This window comes from Asterias rubens, chromosome 16, assembly GCF_902459465.1.
Source record: "Asterias rubens chromosome 16, eAstRub1.3, whole genome shotgun sequence".
NCBI lineage: Eukaryota > Metazoa > Echinodermata > Asteroidea > Forcipulatida > Asteriidae > Asterias > Asterias rubens.
Genome location: NC_047077.1, coordinates 13,680,773 through 13,707,939, shown reverse-complemented (window position 1 = coordinate 13,707,939; position 27,167 = coordinate 13,680,773). Strand labels below are relative to the sequence as shown.

Here is a 27,167-nt window from a genome sequence, read left to right as displayed (position 1 = left end):
CTGAACACGGCGGGAAGTTGAAACCGCCACACCGGCAATGTCGACCAGGTGTATTGCTGCTGGATGCAGCAAAACAACTAAAGATGGGGTCAGTTTGCAAAGTGGTCCGGTCCGACGTCTTGTTCAGCGCTGTGCAGCAAACACTTCGAGCCGTCGTGCTTCGAGAATCCGGAATACACTACACATTTTGACATGAATAGAAAAGTTGTTTTCTAAAACATAACGCCATCCCAACAATTTGTCCAGCTAGTGAGGAAGTCGAAGAAGGTACCTGAAAGACGTAACGAACCTAAGAAGCTTTTGCCTAACGTGAACAAATCAGGTATTGTTTCAACTTTTGAGGTCATGTTTTTAGCTTGCGCCAATCGTCACTATCTTGTGTTGGCACTGCATGCGATTCATCGCGCCTCGATTGACGTCACGAACAGCGCCCTCTCGGGTCGGGCTTATTTAAAAATTTGCAAATAACATGAAAACTAATTTCCACTCATCATCAAAACACATATTTTAGTGACAAAAGATTTATTTTGACAAAATACCACTTCCAGGTGACTTTGAAGCTTTTTTTCCCTAATAATATCTTATCTACTATTGGCAATGCCTTAGTTTCACCTTATATTAGTTGTGGCATCTTAGCGTGGGGTAAATTAATGTGGAATGGGTAAAATTAATAGAATTATTACCCTTCAAAAAAGTCACCTTGAATTATCAACCATCCTGATAACCGGGCTCACAGCAATCTTTTATTTCATAAACACAAAACACTTAAAGTCAATGACATTATCTCTTACAGCTTGGGCTCTTCACAATAAAAACAAAAACTGCCTAAAAATGTTCAATGTTCGACAAAAATCTAAAAATCCACTCTCACTTCACTAGGCTATCTACTGACTTCCATCAACCATAATGATCGTACCACTCTTACCCAAAAAAGTGTCAAGCATGACGGGCCTAATCTGTGGAATTCCTTGGATACCTCTCTGAAAAAATACAGAGTTTATTCTTATTTAAGCGGAAACTAAAAACTCAATTAATCAGCAAATATTCATAAGCAGACTTCCTTTTATCCAACCTCGAGTTTAATTTATATACTAGCTATACTAATATCCAAGTTGTAATATTAGTTGTAAAAGTGTTTTCATATTGTTGTATTGTTCTGTGTTTTGTTATTGTATGAGTGGGGTCTCTACTCGACAAGCTGATGCTTCTTGGAGACCTCCATCTTCACACAAAATCCTATGGTACTTTTTTTTCTTTTCTTTTTTTCTTAATAAAAGAAATGAATGACGGGATCAATGAATGTTCTTACCTTGCCTACACAGGAACTCCTTGACGTCGTCACATTTTTTAGCATGCAAGTGGCAATCGTGCAGGACGATACATTGATAAGAGTCTAAACAATAAATAATATAAAATACATAAAAGCAAATGAACATAAAAAAGGCTATTCTACATTCTTTGGACAATTCTCCGCTGATTTATCTATTTGAGTGAAAAAAAAAAAAAAAAAAAAAAAAAAAACATGTATCATAGAAAAGAATGTGTTTTAACAACTACCACAGAACACTTAAGAGGCCAGCTCTAAACCGTGATCACGTGACCTGAGATTGCTATAGAAATACACAGCTACACAGTAGAAAACAAAGGAAGACTCGTACCGATGGACCACAATCGGCTGTATTCCCGGCAAACAACATTTTAAACTCAAAACGAAGCCCTTTTAATAAAGTTGGAAAATGGGACTGTTGGATAAATCCAGTATTCTACTACAAAAGTCTATATACAAATTGCGAAAAGAAAAATATACACACATAATTATTTGTTAAATTAAAAGTTGAGAAAGGGATCTGTTAAAGATTGATATCAAGAACATGCGTCAAAATAATAAATAGGAATAACTTACCGTCAAAACCAACAAACAAATCTGAGAAAGGCTGCATTGGAAAAAAAACATTGTTTTTAATACTCTTACACCGTGGTGTGGTTAGCACTATAGGCCGACTTTGAATGATTTTCGAACGGTTCGGTTTACATTGTGATAAATTATATCCGTTCTAAATGTTGGTCTAAAATACAATTAGTTTCAGTTTGCAATAGGGCTCAATTTCATAGAGCTGCTTAGCGGCCGATTCTGTGCTTAATGTGCGATTTCAATTTCATAGCGCTGCTATAGGGCGTTAGCACACGAAAAGGCATTATTTTCAGTTTGCAATAGGGCTCAATTTCATAGAGCTGCTTAGCGGCCGATTCTGTGCTTAATGTGCGATTTCAATTTCATAGCGCTGATATAGGGCGTTGGCACACGAAAAGGCAATAGGGCTCAATTTCATAGAGATGCTTAACGGCCGATTCTGTGCTTAATGTGCGATTTCAATTTCATAGCGCTACTATAGGGCGTTAGCACACGAAAAGGCAATAGGGCTCAATTTCATAGAGCTGCTTAACGGCCGATTCTGTGCTTAATGTGCGATTTCAATTTCATAGCGCTACTATAGGGCGTTAGCACACGAAAAGGCATGCTAACCTTTCGGTGCTCACTAGACGAAAATAAAATGAAGTTACAATGTAAATCCACGGGTGCCTTTTTGCGACCCTAACCAAAGCCCAACCGATTCCACAAGTCGATTATCAGTTGGTCTGAACAGCATTGTCACCGCGCTCAACCGATGACCAATGTTTCTGGTTGGGGTCGCCAAAACGCAGTCCAAGGTGCACGCGCATAATGGCCGCCTATTTTGTTCTGCTAACCTGTGAAATACGCTTGCACCTTAGCAGATTTTTCTGCTACAGTAAGCAAGAAAATGTGCTTTTCGTTAAGCAGCGCTATGAAATCGGGCCTTGGTTACATCCAAATAATACTCCTTCCAAATTACGTCAAAAACCTATAAGGAAGAAATTCAAAGTAATGCGCAGTGCGTACATGCGTGCTCATTTTCATTGTTTGAAAAAAATAAAAAGTACTTTATAAAAAAGTTCACCAACAAATTATTTGCAAAAAATAGCAACAAATGTGACGCAATTTGATTACCAGAAGGCTTCTCTTAAATTGACAAAACACAACGCAAACATTATTTAAGTAAACTTTATTTTGTATTGTTCGATTTTTAAGTAGAAGCAAGCAATACAAATGTGAGCTGTTTTTCATGTGAATAAATTTATTAACGTTTTCTACGTCAAACGTCATAAGGCTGTTCTTTTTTTTCATAGGCCCTAATTTTGACTCAATTGGTAGTCTGAGTTACACAAGAACCAAACAAACGCTATTGCATCCGTATTTGTGTGCTTTCGGATTTTAATGAAAGGGTTAGCCTAGTGTTTTAATAACCGAGTGCGAAATGACTTCTTTAAAAAAAAAGCGTAATACTTCTTCAGAGAGAGCCGTTTTTCAAAATGTTTTATACCATCAGCAGCTCCCCATTGCTCGTTACCGAGTAAGTTTTTATGCTAACAAGTATTTTGAGTAATTACCAAAAGTGTCCAGTGCCTTAAAGGCACTGTTTGTTTGTTTGTTTGTTTGTTTGTTTGCTTGTTTGTTTGTTTGTTTGTTTGTTTGTTTGTTTGTTTGTTTGTTTGTTTGTTTGTTTGTTTGTTTGTTTGTTTGTTTGTTTGTTTGTTTGTTTGTTTGTTTGTTTGTTTGTTTGTTGTTTGTTTGTTTGTTTGTTTGTTTGTTTGTTTGTTTGTTTGTTGTTTGTTTGTTTGTTTGTTTGTTTGTTTGTTTGTTTGTTTGTTTGTTTGTTTGTTTGTTTGTTTGTTTGTTTGTTTGTTGTTTGTTGTTTGTTTGTTTGTTTGTTTGTTTGTTTGTTGTTTGTTTGTTTGTTTGTTTGTTTGTTTGTTTGTTTGTTTGTTTGTTTGTTTGTTTGTTTGTTTGTTTGTTTGTTTGTTTGTTTGTTTGTTTGTTTGTTTGTTGTTTGTTTGTTTGTTTGTTTGTTTGTTTGTTGTTTGTTTGTTTGTTTGTTTGTTTGTTTGTTTGTTTGTTTGTTTGTTTGTTTGTTTGTTTGTTTGTTTGTTTGTTTGTTTGTTTGTTTGTTTGTTTGTTTGTTTGTTTGTTGTTTGTTTGTTTGTTTGTTTGTTTGTTTGTTTGTTTGTTTGTTTGTTTGTTTGTTTGTTTGTTTGTTTGTTTGTTTGTTTGTTTGTTTGTTTGTTTGTTTGTTTGTTTGTTTGTTTGTTGTTTGTTTGTTTGTTTGTTTGTTTGTTTGTTTGTTTGTTTGTTTGTTTGTTTGTTTGTTTGTTTGTTTGTTTGTTTGTTTGTTTGTTTGTTTGTTTGTTTGTTTGTTTGTTTGTTTGTTTGTTGTTTGTTTGTTTGTTTGTTTGTTTGTTTGTTTGTTTGTTTGTTTGTTTGTTTGTTTGTTTGTTTGTTTGTTTGTTTGTTTGTTGTTTGTTTGTTTGTTTGTTTGTTTGTTTGTTTGTTTGTTTGTTTGTTTGTTTGTTTGTTTGTTTGTTTGTTTGTTTGTTTGTTTGTTTGTTTGTTTGTTTGTTTGTTTGTTTGTTTGTTTGTTTGTTTGTTTGTTTGTTTGTTTGTTTGTTTGTTTGTTTGTTTGTTTGTTTGTTTGTTTGTTTGTTTGTTTGTTTGTTTGTTTGTTTGTTTGTTTGTTTGTTTGTTGTACTTAATTGGGGTTTCGTGTGTTGTTCTGTTTGTGTATTCTTACTACATATGTTTTAATGTCCGATGTGTGTTTGTGTACTTGTTGGTGTTCCCTGGTATGTTTTATGTGGGGGGGGGGCTGGCCTACTTATAATAATGTTTTATCAATATTGTGTATATTTATATTTATATTTATATTTATATTTATATTTATATTTTTTTTTTCTCTTGATGTGGAGTTATATTACTCCGTTTATTCAACATTCATCAGCAAAGGCATACATCAAATAAACACACTATCAAAAGACACTCCGGTAAATACTTCTAATATATAACAGGCACAGTAAGTAACAGAAGCTCAGAAAATAACAATAATAATAACAATAAACAAAATAATTAAATAGTTAAATGAATACCTCTATTATATATACAAATATCTACAATTTAGCGTGACTCGGGAATCACGTGGTTCGGGAAAAAAACAATACTGACAACAACAAAAAAAAAATTTGAAAAACATGATACATATGGGACAAAGGAAATAACAGGCAATTAGTAATTAAAACTGACTTCGTCCTTAGTGGTGAAACACAAAGCATTGTTCCTAGTATAGCAATTTTTGAATGATTCTGGTTTTAACCTGTTCTTTTCCATTCGAAGAAAATATTTCAAAGATAACTTTAACTGTGAGATGATGTCGATTTCGGCTGGTCTGGAATAACTATTAAACACCTTTTTGCATCGAATATTCCAGATCAGCCTAAGCAATTTAGCAACAACGATGGCCTGAACCGGTTTTAGAGCATATCCAAGAATTCTGTTAGAGTCGTTTAAATAAAAATGTTTGTTACCTGTATATTTGCTAAGCAATCTTTCTACAAAAATCCAAGCATCCAATGTGTGAGAACAGTAAATGAAAATATGCTCATGAGTTTCTCTTTCTACATTACAGAGCGGGCAAGATTCTTCTCTAACAATACCAATTTTAAGCAAAACATCTTTTGTAGGTAAAATTCTGTGTCTAAGTTTGTACATGAATTGCTTATCATCAGAATCCATTAAGTAGTTCTTAAAATAGCTGATCCATATCGCAGACCAATCAAGATCTTGACTAATACTGAATATATTTTGCCAAATTGGTTGAACTCTAGGAACTACAGTTTTTTTCCTAATCAGGTTGCCGTAGTTGGTCTTGGCTTTAGTTAAATACATCGGAGCAGACTCCTCTCCGTTATAATCTTTGATGACTAACCAATTACATAAAGGAGTAGCTGGACCTTCTCTTTTTTCTTCAACTAGGTTATAATCCACATGATGCTTAAGGCGACCTAGCATTCTACCGGCATTAATATTACGTAATGCACACATTTCAGCAATTTCTTTAAAAGAGATCAGTTTACCCTGTTTCACAATATGTTTTATCCTGTTTAATACCAAAAGATTTAAGCAAGGTACTACCAAAAGTAACGTTGTCCTTGGTGACGCTAACATTATTCCACAAAGGCATTTCTCTTGTTTCTAAAACACTAGAATGTTTACAATCCATAATACCTCCTGCTTTATCAAAGGCATTGATCACATCAATATAAAAGGACGTGGTTTTCAGAGCTTTTTTCTGATTGGCAAATATATACCATCCCAAGTGATCATTGGCGCTAGCTTTATTAATCCAATAGTCAAAGAAATATTTCCATTTCCCTTGAGATGAGGGGTAGCGAGCTAGCCAGTTTAATTTGAGGCTCATTAATTTGCAGTTAATGTCAACAAGACCCATCCCACCCGAGTCTTTTGGACCAATGATGGTAGCCCTCTTAATTTTTTCGATTTTACCATCCAAAAAGAAATTCCAGATCATACTATTCATCTTTTTCACGGTTTCCTCGGGACAGGTTAACACGCTGCCAAGGTAATTAATACACGGCCCAATCAAAATATTTACAATAACAGACTTGCCATGATAGGTGAGATTACGTTTAGACCATTTATCTAAAGTACTACGGATTTTTGTAATTCTCGGACCCCAGTTGTCATTTGGTACGACATCATTCCCAAATATAATCCCAAGGATTTTAAGCTTATCACACCATTGGAAGTTACAAGGTTTGTCGACTCTACCCGTCCACTTCCCAAGCCACATGCCTTTGGACTTTTCTACATTGAGTTTAGACCCGCTTCCCTTACAATAGGTACTAAGAATGTTATTAATAGTAACGAACTCCTTGTTGTCACCAATAAAGAAAGTGATGTCATCAGCGTGTTGGATTAATCTAATACTACTTTCACCTCCCGGCGTAACAATGCCTTTTAAGTCACAATCAGTTCTAGCCAAACTCGCTAACCCTTCCGCACAGATAGAATAAAGGAGAGGGGATAAAGGAGATCCTTGCCTAATCCCTCGAGAAACCTTAACCGGTGAACCAATAAAATTATTTACAATAATGTTACAATTGGGATTGCTGTACAATAATTTAATCCATTTAATTAAATTCGAAGGAATTCCCATTTTTGTCAAAACAGTGAACAAATATTTCCAGCTAATTCTGTCAAACGCCTTCTCTTGATCTATACTTATGAGAGCAGCCTCCGAATTATCTAATTCTTCAATGGTATCACGCAGAACCATAAGATTATCATGAATATTTCTTCCTACAACTCCGCAAGTTTGTTCTTCTCCTACAAGAAGGGGCATAATAAGCTTCATTCTATTAGTGATGACCTTGGATAGGATCTTATAATCGACAGTGAGCAAGCTGATAGGACGCCAATTTTTTAAATCAGTTCTTTCACCTCTGTTTTTATAAATAAGTCTAATTAACGCAGAGTTCATTGATCTACATAAAATACCATTCTTGAAACAACAATTATAGACTTTTAAGACATCAGAAGCGATTGTGTTCCAAAAAGTCTGATAAAACTCAACCGTAAGCCCATCTAAGCCAGGAGACTTATTTTTATTCATTTGAAATAGCGCTAACTTGACTTCATCAGCCGTAATTGCTTTTTCAAGATTACAATGAATATCATGAGGAATTTGTTTTCTACTTATTTTAGAGATAATATCATTTAAATGATCATCAGAGATGTCTTCCTCTTTATACAAGTCAGAGTAAAAATCATTAGCATGATCAAGCATAGAGTGAGGTTGATCGATAAATTACCCTTCGGCATTAACCAACCTATCAATTTTACTATTCTGGACTTGCTGTTTTTCAAGATTCAGAAAGAATTTAGAGGCTTTTTCACCTTCCTCTTTAATGGTATTCCGAACTCTAATTTTAGCCTTGGACCATTCTTCAATTTCGTAGGCTTTTATTTGAGCTTCAATGTCTTTAATGGCATCAGCACTGGAGTCTGGATTCTCCAAGAGCCTGTTGTATGTTTTCTTAAGATCATTAATTTTTTGTTTTTGAAGGTGCGCTTTTTCTTTGCCGTAATCTTGGAGAATTTCTTTTATTCTGAATTTACCACTTTCCCACCAATCCAACAGAGACTTGTAGTTGTATTTTTGAGAAGTCCAGAATTGTAAAAAGGTTTCTATGCGATATTTACAATCATTGTCATTTAAAAGACTATTATTACATATCCACCTTCCTTGGCCATGCACATTACCGGGATCATGTAATTTCATACAAACTATAGAGTGATCAGAATTTCCATGTGGATTAACACGCACGTCTAAAACATTACTCAGAAGATTGGACGATAAAAACAAATAGTCAATTCTAGTCGCCTGCTTACTAGCTTTGTGGTAATGTGTGTATCCTGCTTTATCAGGATGAATAGTGCGCCAGACGTCACATAAATCTTTCTCGTTAATGACATTTTTAAGAATAGTTTTACTGCCATCTTTGATTTTTACATTATCAATATTACAATTGAAATCTCCACCAATAATAGAAGAATCGCTAATTATCCAAATAAGCCCTGTCGTACGAATTGTTTGGAGCATAAACAGAGGCAACTGGAATGTCAAGATTGTTCCATTTAGTTTGCCCCTTTATCCATCTCCCTTCCTTATATATATATTTATATTTATATTTATATTTATATATATATTTTTTTTTTCCTCTTGATGTGGAGTTATATTACTCCGTTTATTCAACATTCATCAGCAAAGGCATACATCAAATAAACACACTATCAAAAGACACTCCGGTAAATGCTTCTAATATATAACAGGCACAGTAAGTAACAGAAGCTCAGAAAATAACAATAATAATAACAATAAACAAAATAATTAAATAGTTAAATGAATACCTCTATTAGATATACAAATAATTTGTTATCTACAATTTAGCGTGACTCGGGAATCACGTGGTTCGGGAAAAAAACAATACTGACAACAACAAAAACAAAAACTAGAAAAACATGATACATATGGGACAAAGGAAATAACAGGCAATTAGTAATTAAAACTGACTTCGTCCTTAGTGGTGAAACACAAAGCATTGTTCCTAGTATAGCAATTTTTGAATGATTCTGGTTTTAACCTGTTCTTTTCCATTCGAAGAAAATATATTTATATTTATATTTATATTTATATTTATATTTATATTTAAACATAGTTTTGAATGATTCCTGTAAGTGGCGGCTATCCGCTGTTGGATGTCAATAACAAAAAAAAAATATAAAAACTATCTCTAGAGGGAGCCGTTTCTCATAATGTTTTATCAGCTCTCCATTGCTCGTTACCAGTTAAGTTTTTTTGCTAACAATTATTTTGAGTAATAACCAATAGTGTCCAGTGCCTTTAAATTGAACCATAAAATATTATCATCAGATAGGCCTACCATAAAGAAATGTGACGTATTATAGAATAATCACATACCTGTCGATCGCGCATTCCAATCGCAACGTGGTCCAATTGTCCACCAAATGAAACGCACCAACTATAAACATGGGAGAATTCTTCACATGTACTGATGTTGACTTTGGAACCAGTAACGCAATTTGTTCTAACCTCATAGGCTACGTTAGAAGCAGGACCGCTTGTTCCATTCTAAAGTAAATACAGAGAAATGTAAATTAAATAATTAAATTGTAGGCCCTGAACGCATGATGAGTGATCCCGCAATTCGACGTTCTTGGCTTGATTTAGGAAACAATAAGATTCAACTTTATGATGAGTTGTGGATATTACCATGGCAACATATGCTTTTAATAAAGAGAGATGCTTAAGCAGGAAACTGTTCTTCTCTATCCATCTTTAGCAGAAATGCTGCAAATATCAATAATTAGTTTAGGCCCTGATATAAAGACAGTTCCTGATTAACTAATAAAGAAAATGTTACTGACTGGTATGTCGTGGCCGAGTGGATAAGAACACCGAACTCAAGCTCTGGTACTTCTTTTCAGCAGAGTGTGGGTTCGAATCCCGGTCGTGACACCTGTGTCCTTGAGGAAGACACTTTACTATAATTGCTTCTCTCCACCCGGGGTAAATTGGTACATGTGAGGGCAGAGATGGTTCTTGTGATTGATTTAGCCGAGTAGCGCGTATTGATGTTGCACAAGGCTGTATACGCCCCACCAGGGAGCTGAGATGGTTTAAGGAGTGAATTAAGGCCCAGAGACCAGCAGGGGTAATAATATGAAGCGCTTTGGGACGCCCTCCGGGTGTGAAAAGCGCTATATAAAAACGGGTTATTATTATTATTATTATTATTATTATTATTATTATTATTATTATTATTATTATTATTATTATTATTATTATTATTATTATTATTATTATTATTATTATTATTATTATTATTATTATTATTATTATTATTATTATTATTATTATTATTATTATTATTATTATTATTATTTCATTTTATCACAGCATGCAAAAGAAAGATCTCATTTTCCTTTGTGCCGGTAACTCCTCGAGCCGGGCTACGTCCCGTAGCCTTAGATCTCAAGGGTCTTTCTCAGGATCCTCGCTGTTCCCAAAAGCGCTGCCTTCTGTAATAGATGTACCCTCACATTTGTCCCTATTTCATCTAGATTATTATTATTATTATTATTATTATTATTATTATTATTATTATTATTATTATTATTATTATTATTATTATTATTATTATTATTATTATTATTATTATTATTATTATTATTATTATTATTATTATTATTATTATTAGGGAAAATATTTTAGTCGTTGTCCCATATTCTTAGGATGTCATTAGAAACACCCTTAGCAACAGCCGATAGCCGTAGCCGTAGACGCAAATTCGGATATGACCTTATACCGTTATTTTTTAGTGTTAACATTCTAAAAGGTAGATTCATTATAATTATTGGTAAACAATTAATGACCATACTTAGAGGGAAACCATTGCATCTGTTGGTAGTATAAACTCTTCTTCGTTAGTAGGCCTATATGCTAGCCCTGGTGGTCTTACACTTTCGTATTGTATCCGTGTACAGTGGAAGAATCCTATGTATATAGGGCTATCCTATATGCATGAATCAGATTTCTGAGGATTTGTGTCTGTTCGCGAATGTTGCGGGCACCTGGCGTCCGCTGTCACCTCGTGAAAGGGTGGACGGGTTTGACGTTCTTGAGGAAAACATCTCAAGAGTTTTGCTGCTGTTTTCTCAACAAGCAGACACTGAGCTGAAACAATCACGGATCACTTTTAGTGATCAATCATCACTAAAACAACAAAATATAATTATAGCAAATACCTTTAAATTGCCCAATAATTTAAATTGTGCCTTTTGAAATGTTTCCCGATAGTATAATCTGCAGTGTTGTAGTCGAGACCGGTATACCCGAGCCCAAGACTCTGGCATGCCCAAGACCAATACCAGGACCACGCAAGACGATACCAAGACCAAGATCAAGATAAATACCAAGACAAGCGTATCTAGGGGGAGATCGGTCTCGAAACCTACAACACTGTAATCAGTTTACTTACGTTCAAGGCACAACTTGGAACGTCTTCTTCCCTACAATCATCACCACTGACACCACGCTGACATGCTGCAATTATGCCAATCACCAATGCCACTTGCAGCAGAGTATTCGCAATCATTATTGACTGAAGAAGTTTCAAACAACAACAGCAAACTCAAAGAATATATCCTTGTGATTTAAGCTGACTTCATGATAAGCTCAATCTGACATGAAATTAGCGCCTGTCCACCGCTGCGACGGTAGAATTGACTGAGTCGAATATGACAGCCCCCCTGAATCCTGCTATGGTTTCTGTTTTGTTTAAAACTGCCGTGTGAGTGCGCGTGGCGTCATTCAAACTGATTATAATAACAATTTAAAGGAAATTTTGGTTGTTGATAACAAAATAGTTGTTGGCAGTGTAAGCACTTTGTGTAATCCACCATTATCGTAAACTGACAAACCTGTAGAAGTTCGAGATCGATCAGCCATCTGGGTCACGATTAATAAGTGAAAAACAGATTACCCAATCAATTTGCGTGACATGTTTTCAAAAACAAAATAAATAAAAAAGTACACTGAGACAATGTCACCAAACGGGAAGTTATTTTTTATTTAGTTCTCATCAAATATAACAGTTTCATGTAAGTCTGTGGTCTTAGACGAGTGTTTTCTTACCAATTCTGTAATGTTCCTTTAATCTTCTTATAGCGTTTGAACAATAAAAAAAAAATAAAAAATACAGTGAACCAATAGGTCAAACTATAAAATAAAAAAAAATAAAAATATAAAAAGTCATAAAAACATTTGCAGAACGAAATGAGCACTAATCTCGAATCTAATTAAAACCGCAAAAAAATCACACATATAGGTTTAAGTAAGTTATGGAAACATAGTTTTATGGGAGGGGTTGAAGTGTATAGTCAGAACATCAAACGTCATATCACTACGAGGCTCTTGACTATGACGCCTTGTTACCAGACTTTCGAACCATAGTGAGATTACCCACCAAAAAAGAATAGACTTGAAATGTTTTGTTTGGTGTCTTTAAAGGCATTGGACACTATTGGTTATTACTCAAAATAATTATTAGCACGAAACCTTACTTGGTAATGGGGAGAGGTTGGTAGTATAAAACATTGTGAGAAATGGCTCCCTCTGAAGTGGAGTAGTTTTCGAGAAAGAAGTAATTTTCCACGAATGAACTTGAGGTCTCGAAATCAACCATCTAAACGCACACAACTTCGTGTGACAAGGGTGTTTTTTCTTTCATTATTATCTCGCAACTTCGACGACCAATTGAGCTCAAATTTTCACAGGTTTGTTATTTCATGCATATGTTGAGATACACCAAGTGAGAAGACTGGTCTTTGACAATTACCAATAGACACCTTTGGTAAAGTGTCAAAGACCGGTATTTGCGTTTGGTGTATCCCAACCTAAACGCATAAAATAACAAACCTGTGAAAATGTTGACCCAATTGGTCACCGAAAATGCAATATAATAATTTAAAGAAAAACCCGTGCCGTATTGTACAGCTTTAGCTTTGTGTGCTTTTAGATGAATAAAGCTTCAGCTGAATATTTAGGTGAGAAATAACCTCTCTCTCAGAGGAAGCCGTTTCTCACAATGTTTTATTTTATAAACGGCTCTCCATTTCTCTTTACCAAAAAAGTGTTGATGCTAAACATTATTTTGAATAATTACCAATAGTGTCCATATAGTGCCTTTAACTAAATTATTTGATGGTTTAAACTTATTACCAGGTACCCGTGTCTCAATAACTTTGTGTCTATGTTTTTCTTCTCAATCTAATCGACCATAATATCGCAAATACTCGGTATGCGCACGTCAGGCGATGGGGTGCATGCTTGCCTAGCTAGAGCTAGATCACCATGCACCCCATTCAACAGTTGGCGCTTTGGCAATGTGTCGCCAGAAAAGGTCAAAGTCCAATAATATTGCTCGAAGTTGCTCCCTCTTGTGGATTTGGAGCATTTGCTAGCCAATGGGAGACTTTCCATTCTCCCTAAGTCACCGAGATAGGGCGCTCATTACCGGGTAAACTCTAGAAAAAAATGGCGTCTTCATTCTTTGTTTACACTTACGTATCGACGAAGGTTTTCGACTTTGTATAACTTGCTTCTCTAATCAAATTATGCCTAATACTGAAAGTCTCAGAAAGTCTCCCATTATGCAGTGAATTGCGTGGTTAATGCAAATAAACAAACAATGCGATATCAGACTTGAAATCAAGTCTACATGTACACCAAGCAAGTGTGGGCGAAGTTCGGTTATGGGCAGCGCGTTCATGTTGAAAAGGTGTCAAAAACGTTTATGGCTTAACCATTTAGCCACTGGACCGCCCAGCCGCCTATCGATATACTGTAGTGGTAGGAGGAAACCTTGCTAGCTTGTGTTTGTAGAAAAAAAGGAACACCAAAAGAATCCTCGATAGTCATTATTAAGCTAATGAAGCTAATGATGGTGAAATAATTTAGCTCTTACCCCAACAAGACGCTCATTAGTAAACACAAAGGAAACTGAATTTATTCATCATTCATGATTATATTGTCGAAAACTCACGCCTTCGCATTTAAATAGTATAATCATTGAGTCAGATAAAAGCCTTGAAAAGCTATTGTGTCCATTTTATCCTTACAAAGAACGATTCGCCATAAAAATTACCGTAGCCCTATAACGAGAGACATGTATTGTTCTCATGCGAACTTGTACTTTTATAGAAATATCAAGGTTCAAATTGTGCATAAAAATTAAGCTGTGGCTATCTTTTAAAATTTGAACTACGATTCCAGTAATTAACTGCAAGAATCTTGAAGTATTAGTTTTCAGCAAACTCGGGCGGTGCAGGGACTAGAGGGTTAATGCCTCTCGAGGTCATTGAATCTGAACCTATGACCAATTTCATAAAGTCTTCAGGGGACCAATCTACGGTTCCAGTCACTTTTTGCGGCTACAAGCCACGAAAGCCATGACGAAAGGCTATGTCACTGTTGGCTTTACCAGGGCCCAATTTCACAGAGCTGCTTAAGCACAAAATTTTGCTTAAACAAACAAATCCTTGCTTAGTAAAATCAGATTACCGGCCAAGACTCCACTCAATTTTTATGCCAAGTAAACAACAGCTAAATACCAGTCACAAGCAATGTATATGGCATGACATTTTGGCCAGTAACATGCGTAAAACAAGCGAGCTATTTTCGTGCTTAAGCAAGTTTTTTGCTTAATTTATTGAAATAATAATAATAATAATAATAAGACATTTGTAAAGCGCCTAATGCAAAAGCCTCTAAGCGCATTAAAGAAACAATAAAATAAACAATTAGAGAAAGATACAAGATACAAATAGGCAAATTACAAAATAGAAGCTTTAAACAAATGAGTTTTCAACAAGGACTTAAAACATTGTAAAGTATTAGCTTGGCGATTATGCACAGGAAGACTATTCCAAAGAAACGGTGCGGCGTAAGAAAAAGATCTGTGGCCATAAAAAAAAATGGAAGAAGCTCTAGTAGCAGAAAGCAATGACTGTTGAGATGAACGTAAAGTCCGAGTAGGGGAATAATGATGAACAAGTTCAGATAAATAAGCAGGAGATTGACTTGTTTGAGCTTTAAAGTTAACAGAAGAATTTTGTAAACTGTTCGAAACTTAACTGGGAGCCAATGCAATTGCATTAGTACAGGTGTAATATGGTGAGAACGAGGCAGAGACAAGAAACGAGGCGAGCAGCAGTGTTCTGTACACGTTGAACTTTAGCAAGATCTTTTTCGGGGAGTCCATACAGAAGTGAATTGCAGGAATCAAGTGTAGTAGTGACGAAGGCATGAACAAGACGAAGAGTAGTTGCTTCATCCAGGTAGCGGCGAATTTGTGATATTTTCCTAATAGCCATGAGAGCTCCTTTGCAAACATTATCACAATGTCTACTCATGCACAATGATGAATCCATAATAACACCGAGGTTACGGGCAAATTCAGATGGTTCAATGACAGACTGGGCAAGTTGTATTGTTGGCGGCGAAATCTTTTTTGCGAAACGAGATCTCAAAAATAAAATCTCAGTTTTTGAGTCATTCAAAGCAAGTTTATTTGACAACGCCCAAGATTTGACATCTTGAATGCACACTTCAACTTTTGCAATGGCAGAAGCGCGATCGGCTGGATCAATAGCTGGGTGTCTTCAGCGTAAGCAACACTAGAAATACCATGGGCAGCAATGAGGTCTTGCAAGGGTGCACTGAACAATATAAATTCAAGTGGCCCAGCTACAGAACCTTGTGGAACACCACACCAGAGATGATGGCGATCTGATTTAACATTGTTGATGAGAACATGCTGGGTTCTGTTGTTCAGATAAGAAGAGAACCAGTTAAGGGCAGTTCCAGTAATTCCATAGCGTGAAGATAAACGTTGGATGAGATGCTCATGGTTGATAGTGTCAAATGCAGCTGAAAAATCTAACAGCACGAGGATTGCTTCCTTATGGTTGTCCAGTGCACGTAATATTTCGTCCTGCACACGAACAAGAGCAGTCTCAGTACTGTGGAAAGGACGATAAGCAGACTGCATTTTAGCATGGAGGTTATTTTCATGGAGATAGTCATGAAGTTGACTAACAACAGCATGCTCAATCAATTTGGAGATGAATCTCAAGTTAGAGATAGGACGATAATTTGACAAACACTCTGGGTCCAAATGTTGCTTTTTCAGAAGTGGCAGGATGCAAGCCTCCTTAAGATGATCAGGGAAATGACCAAAAGACAAAGATCTATTAATAATCTCTGTGAAGACTGGCAGCAATTCAGAATAACACTCCTTAAAAACAGATAATGGCAGAGGGTCCAGCTTGCAGGAGGTAATCGAACAAGATTTGATCATCTTCATCACTTCATCAGAAGTGACTACACGAAAAGTGGCGAATGACGAAGTACAATGATCATGAATGTCAACGGAGATGGGTGAAGGATGATTATTATCAAATCTGCCATACAGTTTCTTAATGTTGTCTTCGAAGAAACTAGCGAAATTGTTAGCAAGATCAACAGGATTATCAAAACTTGGAAGCTTTTTCAAACACTTCGGAGAAGAAAGCTTGCCAATAACACGGAACAGACTTCGTTGGTTGCACTCGGATATTTGATGGCGATGATAATTAGATTTACTATTGTTTACAAGGTCTCTGTATATAATACACTGTTCTTTATACAAATCATGATGCACAGCAAGGCCAGATTTTATCCACTTTCGCTCACGACGACGTTTCACTTGCTTGGCTGCACGTAAAGTATCGCTATACCATGGAGCATGAGGGCGTAGTATTACAGTTTTTAGAACTTCGGGAGCATGATTATCTAGAATATCCTTAAGAACAGAATGGTATTGCAAAACAAGTTCATCTAAATCGATGGCAGGATCCGTCATCAAAGAAGAGTTACAAATATCAGATTTAAAAGAAGGCATATCAATTGAACGAAGTTTGCGAGTAAGACCCATAATGGGCATCAACTAGGGAAATATCTCAGACAGTGGAGGTAAATCAAATAGTATAGTTTAGATTAGGTAAAGATTAGCAGGCCATGGTTTTACGATGCGTGCCATTTGTTTGTAATTTTCTTTCTTGTAAGACTCTGGACACTATTGGTAATTGTCAAAGACCAGTCTTCTCACTTGGAAACAACAAACCTGTGAAAAATGGAGCTCAGTTGGTCGTCGAAGTTGCGAGATAATAATGATTTAAAAAATACCTTACAGTCACACGAAGTTGGGTGCTTTCTGGAGCTTGATTTTGAGGTCTCGAAATCAAATTCGTAGAAAATTACTTCTTTCTCAAAAACTACGTTACTTCAGAGGGAGCCGTTTCTCACACTGTGTTGTACTATCACCCTCTCCCTATTACTCGTTACCAAGTAAGGATGTATGCTAATAATTATTTTGAGTAATTACCAATGGTGTCCACTGCCTTTAAGGAAATGTTCCCAAAACTCGTCTGGCAAGTTAAGTAGTCCGTGCCTTTTCCAGCTAGCTGCGCACCGCGTCTCTGGAATTCCTTGCCAGACGAGCTGATGAGGGACACACCTGATCTATCTACTTTCAAACACAACCTCAAAACTCATCTGTTCAAATTGTCTGCTCTAGCATCCAGCGCCTTTGAATGGTACCATTCCAGATAACTGTGCGCCTTCTAAATGTTATGTTACCCAATAATTTTTAATTGGCTGCTCATTTTCCGAAATTGACCGAGAAAACCTATAAAAAAACGCATAGGGTTTAGTGTTGGTTTTCTCAGTCAATTTCGGCAATCAGCAGCTAATTTAACCACCAAACTATTCTATTTCGCGCGAAATCAATATGCTACTGAAAATGGTCATTCGATTTCGTTTAGTGATTAGTTAAAGATGTAATGATGTGTCATTCGCTTTAAAACAAATACTCGTTCAATTTAAAGGCAGTGGACACTATTGGTAATTATCAAAGACTAGCCTTCACAGTTAGTGTATCTCAACATATGTATAAAATAACAAACCTGTGAAAATTTGAGCTCAATCGGTCATCAAACTTGCGAGATAATAATGAAAGAAGAAAACACCCTTGTCACACGAAGTTGTGTGCGTTTAGATGGTTGATTTCGAGACCTCAAGTTCTAAATCTGAGGTCTCGAAATCAAATTCGTGGACAATTATTACTCCTTTCTCCAAAACTATGGCACTTCAGAGGGAGCCGTTTCTCACAATGTTTTATACCATCAACCTTTCCCCAATACACGTCACCAGGAAAGGTTTTATGCTTATAATTATTTTGAGTAATTACCAATAGTGTCCACTGCCTTTAAAGGCACTGTACGCTTTTGGTATTACTCAAAATTTTTGTTTATCCTACACAAAATAATTACTTTTTGGGGATCTTATTGGTGAAAATTTTCAGTTGAGAAAGTTTTCAAAATAATTTTGAAAATAAAAATTACTCATAAGTTGTTTAAAGATGCAAAGATGTTTAAAAATGGTTCTATTCATGTTGGCAAAGCAAGAACGATTTTTTAAAATAGAATTCACAGTACAAACAACTTCTGTCTACTGATCAGAGCTCGAGCTGGTATAGCGCCATCTACTGAAATCTGGTGTAAACATGGAAACACACTCGACGTCTGCTGCATGCATGCAGCTAAATGTCTGTTACTACTTGTTGTAGAAATATTTCTGCAGATTTTGTGATTCTGTTATCATCTCCCATGATTTTCGTCGCCGCTGCTGAGTCACAATACATTGCAGATTGACCATCTTCTCGTTGACTTGAGAAAAGAAGAGGGAACTTCCTCGTTCTCGTGGTTTTCAGTGGTGAGTTTGTTGTTTTCCGTGTGTTTATCCTGATTTTTGTTTTGCTGTTTACAAATTGTTGTTCTGGTTGTTGGTAGTTCACGTGTGTGTGTGCACACCCACTCTCGTCCGTTGCCGTGGCCGGCTGGGTTGGGTTGATACGGCCGGGGACTCGGGGAGGCTGGTCGCGTTGGGCCCGGTAGGCGGAACTGCCAATTCTTGCTGAATGGTTAACGGTAGAGTGAATTGCATGCTATTGTAATCACATTGGTGCAAGGATAAACCAAACAATAAGGTCTGTGAATCCGGTTTATGTTTTGTTCCGTTCTGTTGAGTGGAATATTACTCGGACTAGGAATTGGGAGGATTACTTTCCGTATGGCGCCACCACTTTTTCACTCATTTGTACAAAAAGGGATATCTCATTGAGGTAAATTAGATACTATATTATTTAATATCTAATGAAAAACTGGTGGCACATACACGGAAACTTTTCCAATTGGGAATGAACACTATCTGGCATACTGGTACGGTCCCCATAAATTGGTCCAATCCACTCCGTATCCTTGGCCCCAGCGCGTCTGATATCAAAACCTTTCGCTTTCGGAGTGGATTGGACCGATTTATGGGGCTAGTAAACCGGTAGTGGTTTTACTCAGCAAATTGTTTTAAAGGCAGTGGACACTATATTATAGTTAGTAATTACTCAAAATAATTAGCAGCATAAAAGCCATAAAACCTCACTTGGTAACGAATAATGGGGAGAGGTTGATAGTTAGTATAAAACATTGTGAGAACGGCTCCCTCTGAAGTGACGTAGTTTTCGAGAAAGAAATTAATTTTCCACGAATTTGATTTCGAGACCTCAAGTTTTAGAATTTGAGGTCTCAAAATCAAGCATCTGAAAGCACACAACTGCGTCATGACAAGGGTGTTTTTTTTATTTCATTCATATCTCGCAACTTTGACAACCAATTGATCTAAAATGTTCACAGGTTTGCTATTTTATGCAATAATGTTTAGATACACCAAGTGAGAAGACTGTCTTTGACAATCACCAATAGTGTCCACTGTCTTTAAACTTCATCGGTAAAAGAAACAAGCAAATTTTAAGCCGCTTTGAGGTACATTATAACAACGGTAGACATACTCATCACTAGGTTTGGGTAAAATAGTCCCATGAACCAAACAGTGCACCTCCTTTGTAGTGTCCACAATATCTGAAAAAAACTAATTATTTAAATTAGAGAGCTGTTGATACTATTAATGTGTGAGAAACGGCTCCCTTTCTGCTGAAGTACTGTAGTTTGTGAGAAAGATGTTATTTCTCGCTCAAATATTAAAAGACTTCAGGCCTGAACCACAAATTTGTGCAACAATTGTGTCTTTTCTCTAGCACATTTTTCTGCAACTTCGATGACCAATTGAGTCAAAATTAAAGGGAATAAAGATTGCGATGCAAATTTTGACGTCACAAATTTGCAAGGAACAAAGTTGAGCGCCCAAAATATCCCCATCCAAAACAGACATGATGTCAAATCTGTTATTACACAAAGTATAAACTGGGATTTTTAATCTAGTAATAACAAATTCCAGATCACCACATCACATTTTGTCAGGCCTGGATTTATTAGGGTAATCTAGGCACACCCCAATCGGGCTATTTCAATGTTATTTTTTTAAGTGGGCCCATACATGTTTCAAACAGGTGCACTGTTTTGGGAATCATCAACTATGAAAACCTTGAACTAGTACAAGTTCATAAAATTCTTCAATCCTAAATTCCAAAGTGAAGCACTCGACAGGACCATATGCACTCTGGGCCAATTGTTATGTCAGGCATTCCATTATGAAATCCATAACATTGTGGTATGAGGTTTGGAAGGTTTGGAAGGATTGGGCTATCTATAGGCCAGGTTGGACTCCTCCGTTGCAGGCAAGGCAGTGGCACTGACTGACGTCCTACCAGGGCTAGGGCATCTATGCCTCGTCTGTCATGGTCCTTGATTGAATTGGTGGGGCACAGTCAGTATTTCTGTTAAAATAGTAAAATTAGTTGGTCTTGGTTTGGTTGTGAAATTTTATAGGCTAAAAGTGCGATTCACACGACAGCAATTTAACAATTTTATAAAAAAAACTTGGGACTGTAGAACACAAAATGTTGTCCATTCACACAAGGCACAATTTGTAAAATTTTACAGCCATGCTACAAGCTTGGGACCCATTGCTAAATTGTTCTTGTGTGAGGCCATTAGGCCTACATGTAGATAGATAGTAGTGCAAACTGTCTTTTCTTTATAAAGCTTTCAGAAAGAAACTCGCATGAAAACAAATTCTTTTGCTCAGATTTGTTTTGTGAGTTAGTTTTTATTCTTGTATTGTGTTAACCTCCTTTCTGTATCTTACAGCAGGAGCCAGAGAGTTTTCCAATTTTTTTTTATAAGTTTATAAAGTTTCAAGTTTTGCAAAAAAAATGTGCCCTTTTTCCTTTTTTTTTAAAGCCTCAAACTGCTGGTCCATAAAAGCAGTAGGCACTAAATCTTTGCACAAAACTTTGAATGTTTACTGAGGGACCACTAATAGGGCTAATGGTGACTTAACTAGCAAGCACTTCTTAAATGAGACTACAGCTCCATGATACAATCATACAGTGCAATGCTTTGCCCACCCCTTTGTGCAAATTTTGCCTAAGATTGATTTAAATTGCAATGTAAGTTTCATTGTACAGTGTACACATTGTAACTAAATCTGTAGTATCGCAACTGGTAGGTTCAGAGGAAGGAAACGTTCTTCCTGTCCAGAAAACAACAAACGCTATGAAAGCAGGAAGATAGTGCTACTTTCTTCATACTGACTTTCAAACTCTAATATTAAGTACATTTGCATGTAGTGCAACAGCGTAATATTATCATTTCATGTAGGCCGATGGTGTCTAAAGTATAAGTTGCAGTCAACGTTCCCACTGACACCAAATCAATGACCGACTTCGTGCTCATTGTGTTTTGAATATTCCCACTTGCGGTTTATTGCGAATAGCAAAACATCAAGAGAGGGCCCTGTTATACCCGCACAAAGGTGTAGGCCATGCGTGCGCACGTCGTGCATGACAACATACGTACATGGTTAGCAAATGCCCCATCTGCCTACCCAGAATGCATTGCGGTTCTGAATTGCTATAAACATCCCTGTAAATATTTGCCATTAACTAAAAAACAATAATGTATGTAGGACTAGTATAGCAGCCTCAGAATGCCTCCATCAGACTAAAATCTTGTTCCTGCCGTGTAAATTAAGATTGTAAAAACAAGCTTTATTCTAAAAACAAAAAAAATTGAGCCCCTACTTTTTAAAAAATTATTGTTTTGGCTACATAGGCACTGTTTTGAAGTATTGAAATTTTACTCTCTGAAAAACTGACATACATTGTACCCTACATTGTTCATGAGTGTACATGTAGTCTACATTGGCTGCACTGCATGCGTTAAGTCTTTAGTTAGCTTTGAACTGGCCTAAAGTCTGTTACGGCATGTTAGGGTTTTAACCATGAATGTTTTGTGCCTTGATGTTGATATAAAACAATCAATCAATATAGGCCCCTACCTACTTGAGTTTACAGGTACACATAGCAATTGGCTGTTAAGTCCCTGAGGCTGTAGACTCTATTGATCTGTCTCATTAGCTTTGCAAACACCCAATTCATACTATTTTGACCATCTTTGTACCATCGTTAGATCTCAGTTGACCATAATGAGGAGATTTTACATTCTAACCCACGAAAAAGGGATCGTTTTTATATGGTGTATTTTAAATTAAGTTGTGTGTGAGAGAATTAATATTTAGGGTTAGAGACTCTTTGCAAGTCGTAACTGTCACAGCTTTACTAGAATGATTTTGTGCTGACTGTAGCGCCGTAAATAAAATTGAACTTTGCTTGTACACAACTGGCCCGATTACACTGCTTCCAAAAGCACAACAATTCTCACAATGTTTTATACTGTCGACAGCTCTCCAATGCTCATTACCAATTCAGTTTTTAAGTTAATATTTGTTTTGAGTAATTACCAAACATGTAGATCTTCCCTTTAAAGGCAGTGGACACTAATGGTAATTACTCAAAATAACTATTAGCATAAAACCTTTCTTGATACGAGTAATGGGGAGTGGTTGATAGTACAAAACATTGTGAGAAACAGCTCCCTCTGAAGTGACGTAGTTTTCGAGAAAGAAGTAATTTTCCACGAATTTGATTTCGAGACGTCAGATTTAGAATTTGAGGTCTCGAAATCAAGCATCTGAAAGCACACAACTTCGTGTGACAAGGGTGTTTTTTCTGTCATTAATATCTCGCAGCTCGACGGCCAATTGAGCTCAAATTTTCACAGGTTTGTTATTTTATGCATCTGTTGAGATGCATTAAGTGAGAAGACTGATCTTTGGCAATAACCACTAGTGTCCAATGTCTTTAAAAGTGCGGATTCCACAGTTTTTGCCAAACAGGGCCTTCAAATGTTGTCTGCTTGCCTTCACACCCAGAACAAATTTTAAATGCATAATATATGTTTATTAAGGGAAATAAAATAATGAGTTTAAAAATACAGCACAAAATGTTGAATTGGGAGAAAGTGAAAGTGATACTGACAGTTCACAACTAATACACAAAGTACACAGACATTTTGCTTTTTTGTAGTGTTTTTCTGTCATTAATATCTCGCAACTTCGACGGCCAATTGAGCTCAAATTTTCACAGGTTTGTTGTTTTATGCATGTCCGTGAGAAGACTGATCTTTGGAAATAACCAATAGTGTCCAATGTCTTTAAAAGTGCGGATTCCACAGTTTTTGCCAAACAGGGCCTACATAGCCTACATGTGGTTGATCTTACCAACAGGCATGTTTGTAAATTGAGCGCCTGACATCTGCATTGTGTTCTTGCAAAGTGAGGTTGAGACAAGTGACGAATGCCTGTTCGGTCCAGTGAGTAGCTATGCAAACAAAATTGAGGTGGATCTGAGCAGCTATGAGCTGAGTGATTTGCCTGTGAGGAATATAAAACGTGGATTACATACATGTTATTGTAGACATCTCAGATGCAACATCAGTCTACCTTTTAGTAACTCTTCTGTGAGTTCATGCAATTGTTGCTTAAAGCCATTGGACACTTTCGGTACAGAATTTTTTTTAAATATTATTCCATGAAATGCTTTACTTTTTGAGAAAACATAAAAACAATTATAAATTCTCGATAACAAGAATTACAGATTATAGGAAACACATGTCATGACACGGCGAAACATGCGGAAACAGGGGTGGGTTTTCCCGTTATTTTCTCCCGACTCCGATAACCGCTTGAGCCTAAATTTTCACAGGTTTGTTATTTTATATACAAGTTGTGATACACGAAGTGTGGGCCTTGGACAATACTGTTTCCAAGTGTCCAATGGCTTTATTAAATAACAATTTACACAGTGTTAGCAGGCGTTAAATTTTACATTTTGTTGGCGCACGGTTGTTATGATCACCTCCAACTTCTTGCATACTCTTTTTTTAAAGCTCCCATTGTACCTTGGCCAAAACTTCCCTACTGTCCTATATTTAGACGACTAAGAGGCTTTCAATTACTGGCACTGACACTGTACGTAATAGACTGCCACAATCATCCAGGCTTGCATTGGGTGCATGATGGGTTTCTTCTGTGTTGTGTTAAAGGGAAGGTATACGTTTGGTAAATACTCAAAACAAATATTAACCTAAAAACTGAGTTGGTAACGAGCATTGGAGAGCTGTTGATAGTATAAAACAATGTGGGAACAACGACTCCCTTTGAAGTAGCGTAGTTTTTTAGAAAGAGGTAATTTCTAACTAAAATAATAAAAGACTTCTAGCTAGAAGTCTTTTATTCTTATGTGAAAGCACACAAAGTCCAACAAGGGTGTTTTTTCTTTCATCATTTTTTCGCAACTTCGATGACCAACTGAGCCAAAATTTTCACAGGTTTGTTACTTTATGCATGATGGGATACACCAAGTGAGAACACTGGTCTTTGACAACTACCAATAGTGTACGGCGCCTTTAAGAAACGGGCCATGCCTTGTGTATTGTGGACTTGGTTTTGACACTAGTCTCCTGTGGTGCATTTGTTCATTTTTGTGGACTTTGAGTCTGACAGTCTCAGTCTCACCTGGTACTTTACAGAGGCGACAAAAGGCGATTGCCTCCGTGGCCCCTGGTCATTGCCTTGGTGCCTTTTAAATGTCCAAGCACATTGATTATCCTCTAAGGGTGTCCTTTGTGGTATTTTGTACCTTTTATGTACGTCACTAATGCACACAATGTATACTGTGAAAATCTAGGTCTCAAATACAATAGACCCTTCCCATGAAATATGTAAATTGCACATAGCGCGTGCGCACTAACGTTTTGGTTGGCAAAATGAGGGAACATCGCGCTGTTTTGTACACGGCTAATGGGTGCGTGACGCTGACGCGATTGCGCGTCTGCTTAGTGCACAACTGTATGGCGTTTGCCAACCAACAGGGTCTGTACGCATGCGTGAATCTGATTAGCATATTTCATGGGAAGGTTCCATTCCTGTACACAGATAGATATTATGTTTTATTTCGAACTGTGCGCTTTACACGTACTGTATCGGTACTGTAAACTGACTGTTTAACTTTTAAAAATGCTATCAAATAGAATTTAAGATTGTACATAATTGCAGGGCTGTGTGCTTTGTTTTTGAAAGGGCAAGGGCACCTAGGCATTTTCTTCTTGGTAAAGGGCACCCTAAGATTAAATTGCAAGTTTGTACTGGAGCATTTCAAGGGCATCAAGGCATTGACAAGGGGACACAGAGGCTATCGCCTTTGTTGCCTCCGTGAAGTATCAGGCCTGATATTGTATCATAGACTAGAGAAAGAGAGAGAGACCACACGTACGTGTAATGTATCAACACAGCCTAGCTGGATAACATCAATTGTAGATTTTGACAGCAATTCAGATATGATGGATCTAAAGTTCAGGTCTCTTAATGGTGCACTTGGCATGCTTGGTACAGACTATTTAAAGCCAAAGATAAAATTTGATAAAAGAAGAAAAATAAATTCAAACTGTTTGTTTGTATTGTTGGCACAGATAACATTGCCCTTGTCATTTACACATGTAATGACGTGTACAGCTGTAGGCCATTTTTATGGCTTTGACTATTGACTGAATTGGATTTAAAGGCACTGTACACATTTGGTAATTGTCAAAGACCTGTGTTTTTAAAGTTTGGTGTATCTCATCATTTTATAAGCATAAAATAACAAGCCTGTGAAAATTTGGGCTCAATTGGTCATCGAAAATGATGAAAGAAAAAACACCCTTGTTGGATGAATTTGTGTGCTTTCTTCAGGAATAAAAGACTTCTAGCTAGAATTCTTTTAAAAATATTTTCTCATAAATAAAAGTTCAAGCCAACCAAGGCTAAAAAACATTCTTGGTAAAGGGAATAAGAACAATATATTTTACGATAAACTCAAGGGAGCTGAAGGTACTGTAGGAATTTTCTTCTTAATACAGCCTACTGTGAGGAAAATATGCACTAGAAATGGAGGTTCCAAAGAGATGCAGCAGCCGATTTGGAGTTAGGATGGGTTCAATTCGTCCTACATCTGTATTTGGATACGGAACTGAACCCGTCCTAAGTCCTAAGATGAATTCTAAGTTAGAAAGAGTTTGGTGAAATTGACTGCTGGTGTCATTTGTACACTTGTAGTAGGCTACGTGGAATAAAGAGCTGCTCAGGGATGGGCTCTTTCTAAAAAAACCTACAATAATATGTGTGTGAAACAGGCAGAAAGCCTGGTTTCACCACAGCCACAGTCATAGCCAACTACATTACATGGTAGAGTAGAAGTCTTCTAGTAAAATGAAGTAGAAGTCTTCTAGTAAAATGATGAGTAAATTGTACACTGTAGGGGCCTTACATGGTGGATTTTCCCTGCCATGGCACTAAGGTGACATATCCACTAGAGGAAGGGCACTATCCGACACCCGTACATGCACTGTCGGACACCCCTTTCGAGCCTACGTATGTTCCCCAAACCAAACCAATTGTGTAGTGCTTAAATCACAAGTTTTTTTCTGAACATAGAATTGTCGGAACAGACCTGCGACTGTCAGAATATAGCAGTCGCCCATACTCATAGAATGAAAGAAAGCACAGATGATTTTTTTTCGCCCCCCCCCCATTGTACTGTATGTTCCGAAACCCCTATCACAGCCTAGATGTTCTGACACCCCTAGTGTGATTCCTTTAATCCTAATCCTAATCCTAACCCTTACCCAACCATAACCGTAGGGTGTAAATCACAAGGAGGTTTTC

The 27,167-nt window shown here is 36.7% G+C and overlaps 1 protein-coding gene across 1 annotated transcript in view; it reads left to right on the top strand.

The window, feature by feature from the left end:
• The first annotated feature begins 18,662 nt into the window (after positions 1-18,662).
• LOC117300859 (rho GTPase-activating protein 18-like) overlaps positions 18,663-27,167 on the top strand; it is a 90,980-nt gene continuing 82,475 nt past the window's right edge. The window contains exon 1 of the mRNA XM_033784708.1: positions 18,663-18,824. The gene's annotated coding sequence lies outside the window, so the exon portion shown is untranslated. The remainder of the gene's footprint in view (positions 18,825-27,167) is intronic.